At 50.6% G+C, this 5,909-nt stretch overlaps 1 long non-coding RNA gene across 1 annotated transcript; it reads left to right on the forward strand.

Moving 5' to 3' along the window:
- Nucleotides 1-1,032: 1,032 nt before the first annotated feature.
- LOC147975904 (uncharacterized) lies at nucleotides 1,033-4,486 on the forward strand. Its single transcript, XR_015601188.1, has 3 exons — nucleotides 1,033-1,381; nucleotides 2,499-2,571; nucleotides 4,204-4,486. It is a non-coding gene; the product is annotated as an uncharacterized LOC147975904 (long non-coding RNA).
- Nucleotides 4,487-5,909: the final 1,423 nt, after the last annotated feature.

The following is a 5,909-nucleotide window of genomic DNA, read 5'->3' on the forward strand; positions in this document are numbered from 1 at the left end:
CTGGTGATCGTGCCCTGGGCTTGGGCCAACTCCGACCGAACTTTGATGCGCTCCGGAAGAGGAAGGGGTCTCCAAGCTATAGCGGTGACGCCTTCCGGCCATTGAAACAGAGGAAGTATATCGCCATAGACGAGTGAGTAACTTATCTTTGTAGTTTCTCGAGTGATGCTTCCCCTCCCGACTATGGTTCCTCAGGGTCCCTTCTGCTAGGGAGGCGAAATCTCCCGAGAAACCACTTCTCCCCTGCTTCGAGTCCCCCGGCGGTCTTGAGCGCCCCAAGCCAGCACGCCGCACTTGGCGCGAGGTCGGCCGGAGAGGCAAGCGCGCCTGCCTGGCACCTCGAACCTGCATTCGTGCCATCCCTTCTTCGTGGCATTGCCTGGGGGGAAGAAGGTGTGCCAAGGGCTCCTCCCCTGGTTATTGACGGCAGCCGTGTAACACCCCGAGAATCATGCTACAGTAAACTCCCCCCTAATGGTGGCCATTTCATCATGAGTACTATGCAAATTTCCACTTGTCCAAAATCAAAGTAAAATTCATAATTAAATTGCAAGTGAAATTATTATTTCTTCGAACAGTAAAGCAAAAATGTTCACAATATTCTATAAATTCCCTTGAGCATAGTCATGAATGATTCAACCTCATTTGACTCATTTAATTTCCCCAGGAAATTAAAACAGTTCCAAATCAGCATTTTTTTAAATGCTTTTCTATTTGTGAACAATCCAAATCTATTCAAACTCCTCCCAAATTTTTGTGACTGTGCCAAATATCGTAATGTATTTATGTGGCCAAGTCCCACATTTCACAAAGACAAATTGGCACCTCAAAATATTGCAAACAGATTCTGTAAAAGAAAAACAAAGAAAAGGAAAAAGGAAAAGCAGAGAAGGAGAAAAGCCCCCCCCCCCCCCCCCCCTCAACTGGGCCGACTGGCCCAGCTGGCCACCGCCCCCCCATTGGGCCTTAACCCACCAGGCCGGCCCACCCCCTGCCTACACCACTCCCTCCCCGTAACCCTATCCCCGCACGAATCCCACTCCTCCTCGTTCCCCACTCCCCCTCTCTCTCTCCCGATCCCATCTGGGTCGGGGACCCCGAGCCCGCCGTCGTCGTTCGACCCGGGCGCTGCCCGTCGCAGCCGACCGAGGCCACCTCGCCGGACCGCCACACCACCGCCCCCCTGCCTCCTCCCAGGCGCCCCCTACTCGACTGGATCGGCGAGGGGCCAGATCCCGCGCCGCCCTGAGCCTGCGATGCCGGCGCCCATCCCCGGCGCCGCCTCATCGCCGCCGTGCTTCGCCACCACGTCGTCGCCGCTCCATCGCCTCTCCCTCACCGACGCCAACGCGCCCCGTCGCCCCCCCTTCCCTGCTCGCAAGTGAGCGCCGCCGTCCCCCTTCGCCCCCTCTCTCCCTGGGTCGCCACGGTCACCGCCCTCCCCGCCCGCGGTCGACACGCTCTGGCGCCACCCGTTGCGCGCTCACCGCACACCTCTCCCCATCGCCCCCGCGCACGGCCTCGCTAGCCCACGCCCGTGGCCACGATGCTCGACTGCGCCGCTCGCGACCCATGGTCGCGCCACCATCGCCTCCTCCTCCTGCGGCTCCCTCCGCCGCGCCGGAGCCCCAGTGGTGGCCGCTGGTCGTGCCCGGGGCATGGGTCGCCCGCGCCTCCCCCCACTGCGTCGCGGCCTTCGCCTGGACGCCACCCCTCGCTGCCGGTTCCCGGCGCCCGCATGCGAGCCGGCCGCCCCGGTCGCGCCCGGTGGCCTCGCCACCACACCGCCGCCCCGCAACGCCCGGTCGGGTGCGCCCCTGTTCGGGCTGTGCCCCGACGCCCGTGCCCGATAGGCCCCTATGGGCCACAGACACATGGGGCCCGCCCCTGTGAGAAGTTAAAAAAAGAAATAAATAAATATATGTTAAAATATTAATTAATTAATTAACTTAGTTAATTATGTTTAACTAAACTAATTCAAATTAGTTAATCTAATCTTTTAGTTAACTAATTAATCATGATTAGTTAGTCTAGCCAATGACAAACGGGACCCACACGTCTGTTGACCCAGTCAACAGGCGGTTGACTTCTGACATCATGCTGACATCACGCTGACGTCATAATTACTTTCCCTAATTAAATTAATTCTGCTATTCCTCAAAATGAAATAAAACTTTAAAAATTAATATAGAATAAACTGTAACTCTAACGAAAATACTTTGTACATGAAAGTTGCTCAGGACGACGAGACGAATCCGGATACGCAGCCTGTTTGTCTGCCACACATCCCTAGTATAGAAAACTCGCAACTTTCCCCCTCCGGTTCATCTGTCCGAAAACGCGAAACGCCGGGAATGCTTTCCCGGTTGTTTCCCCCCCTTCGCAGGTACCACCTCCTACCGCGTTAGGGCACACCTAGCACCGCGCATTGTCATGTCTTCCATCGTCATGCTTATGGTTGCATTATATTTACTATTTCTTCCCCTCTTCTCTCATAGACTACGAGACCGATGCTGCTGTTGTCTAGTTCGACTATGGAGTTGACGACCCCCTCCTTGCCAGAGCAACCAGGCAAGCAAACCCCCCTTGAGCATTCCGATATCGCCCATTTCTTCCCTCTCATGCTTGCATTAGACCTGCTATTGCTTTCTGTATGATCCTACTCTGATGCATAGCCTGTTGTTGCTACCTGCTTCATACTTTACGTGCTTATTCTAAACTGCTTAGTATAGGTTGGTTAGAGATCCATCAGTGACCCCACCTTGTCCCAGTTGCCCCGCCTTATGTTCGATGACTCGATCAACGTGATCGACGTCCAGGCCCCGACACCGCACATCACCCCCACTTAGTTGTACGACTCTGTAGAGTTACCATCGAGTGCCGAGGGTGGAACCTCTTACATCACTCCTGATGAGATCTCTGTAGTGTAGCTATCCGGTCGTGGTCATCGAGGGTGATTTCCTCCTTAACCACTTCCGTTACGGCTCTGTCGAGCAACCCCTCAAGTGTGAACCTCGAGGGTGGATCCTCTTACGTTCACCTTGATAACAACATCGAGGGGAATTCACCGGGGGTGATTCCTCCGGTTTCCCCCCTGGTGTTAGACACACGGTTACTATGGTTACTATGACTTTACACTAAGCCATGTTATTAAAGACGGGTCGACCCTGAGGGGTACCCGCGTGAGCTTAATAGAGAGTGATGTGGAGTCGGGTTGACCTGGAAGGTGCCTGCGAAATACTTACAAGGCATGCCCGGGAATTCTTAGCCCTTGCCACAAGTACTCGAGATGGGGCGACAGGGTCACATCGATCGTGAGTCTCTGCTCGTTACCGCGCATTCCTAATCCACTACGATTTGGATATTTGATACGAGGGGCTCTGGCCTGCTAGCACTAACCATCACGCGGGCATACTATGGGCGTTCTGCATCGTATACATCAGCCGAAGCTTAATAGACGTCAGCAACTGAGCGGCACGCGCCGGGTTGGACTGGTAAGCACCTACCTTGTTGAAGGAGGTAGCTAGGTCTGCTCACCGGCCCCCACGCAACGTGCACGAGTTCCCGTGGAGATGGCCCATGACCCCTGGGGGCATAGGTTTAGTCCAGCGTGCTGGCCTCTCTATTAAGCCTAGGTCGGGTTGCGGCGCATTGTTTGGCCGAGGCCGGGCATGACCCAGGAAAGTGTGTCCGGCCGGAGTTAATCGAGCGTGGTGGGTAAGTTGGTGCACCCCTACGGGGAAGAAAACATCTATCGATAGCCTGTCCTACGGTAACAGATACTTGGAGTTGTATCCCGATCGATACAACTAGAACTGGATACTTGTGATGAGAACTGGGTGGTGATGAGAATTGGCTTGTGATGACACTTGGATAGTATGGCTCTGGGATTGCTTTCTCGCAGGGAGTCGAGAAAGGATCTCTGGCCGAGGTTGATAACACTTCTACTACTTTACTTCATGCTATTCTACTCCCTCCTATTGCTGCAAGATGGTGGTTTCTAGAAGATGCTAGTCTTCGATAGGCTAGGCTTTCCCCTTCTCTTCTGGCATTCTGCAGTTCAGTCTACATATACTACCCATTTCATTGATACCAATGCATATGTAGTGTAGATCCTAGCTTGCGAGTACTTTGGATGAGTACTCACGGTTGGTTTGCTCCCCCTTTTCCCCCTTTCTTCTTCTTTCTGGTTGATGCAACCAGATGTCGGAGCCCAGGAGCCAGATGCCACCATTGATGCCTACTACTACGTGAAGACCGCTGATGACCAGGAGTAGTTAGGAGGCTCCCAGGCAGGAGGCCTTGCCTTTTCGATCGAAGATGCTTTTGTGCTAGCCTTCTTAAGGCAAAGTTGTTTAACTTATGTCTGTACTCAGATATTGTTGCTTCCGCTGACTCTTGTGTATTCGAGCTTATGTATTCGATCCCTCGAGGCCCCTGGCTTGTAATATAAAGCTTGTATTATTTTAGTTTGTGTCTAGAGTCATGTTGTGATATCTTCCCATGAGTCCTTGATCTTGATCGTACACATTTGCGTGTATGATCAGTGTACGATTGAATCGAGGGTGTCACAAGTTGGTATCAGATCCGACTCCTGTAGGTAGCCCCCCTTCCACCTCCTTGGCCGAAGTCGAGTATAGTCACTACAAAACTTTTACTAACATGGTTGTGTGTCTTACGGGCCCACGTCGCCATTGGGTGGTATTAGGATCTTTTATTCCTCGTCTATACTCTGGGACTCTGATCTCTCGTCTATTCGGGTTAAACATTTTACTAACTCTGACATTAGGTTCTCGTACCCACTTCCTCCTGGAGAGCCCCGACATTACCGATGATCGCTTACTTCGCGAGAAGATTCTGCAGATACTCCTCGATGTTTCTCGAGACCCTGTACCCACTGACTTGCAGTTCCTAACAACCGATAATCCCCGTGAATAACATCCTTGTTGTTTGTACCTTCATCCCCAGTTGCTCTTTTTATTACAAGATACCCCAAAATACTTGTCGTTGTTCCGGGAATCCTTAGTGCCTTCTACTTTGCGGCTTCTTTTTGCACTACAGATAATTCGCTGAACCCGTTCATCCCCAGTTGATTCATATGCTTTCCAAAATACTTGGAAATACTATGTGATCTTCCGAAAATCCTCAACAGCCTGTTGTTCTTGGAATTTTTGCCTACTTGCATTCCGGTTAATTGCATTGTCTAGCAATTTACTTTAAAACCTTTGTGATTGTCATTCTGATCCTTTTGATTCAACATGTGTGTGAATGCACATAATAACCAGTTGTTCCCCTAGAATTTATCCTTCCGATTCAGACGTCATTCCGGATATGTGCTGGTTCTCGGCAAATCAAAGCTTGGTTGATTGCCCATCTAATTCTATTCAACTTAATACTATTTTGATCAAAGCGTTTACTTTCGATCTTCTGTTTTGGAACTCATAATTCCTTTGTAATTAACCTCGAGTCATTCAGTTAATTCAATAAATTGATGCTTTGGCATTCTTTCTCCTTTTGATGGAGTACCGATACTCACATCAGCCTCGTTATGAACCATTAGATCCTTTGTTGAATTATCATTCGCCACTGTTCTTCATATACAAAAATCTCAAGAAGTTCTTTCCATGATACATAATGCCATTTGGTAAACCCTATTCTCTCATTTGGCCAACCATGCTCTGCTTTCGAGCTGGTGATTTTTACTCTTGAAACTTCGGTTATATGTTTCTAAGAAGTCCCTATGGGTTGAACATATGCCTTCTCTAGACCGTGTGAACCCGAAAGTTTTCATGAGTCATACTCTTCTGGTACTTCGCCAGATAAAATTTCAGCACTACAACTTCTTCGAAAATGAGAAGTGAATGAAAGGTTATGCATTGGAGAAGTGGGAGTCGACCTTGATCTTTGTG

This window comes from Triticum urartu, chromosome 4A (assembly GCF_056163025.1).
Source record: "Triticum urartu cultivar PI428250 chromosome 4A, HENAU_Tu73, whole genome shotgun sequence".
Classification (NCBI taxonomy): Eukaryota; Viridiplantae; Streptophyta; class Magnoliopsida; order Poales; family Poaceae; genus Triticum; species Triticum urartu.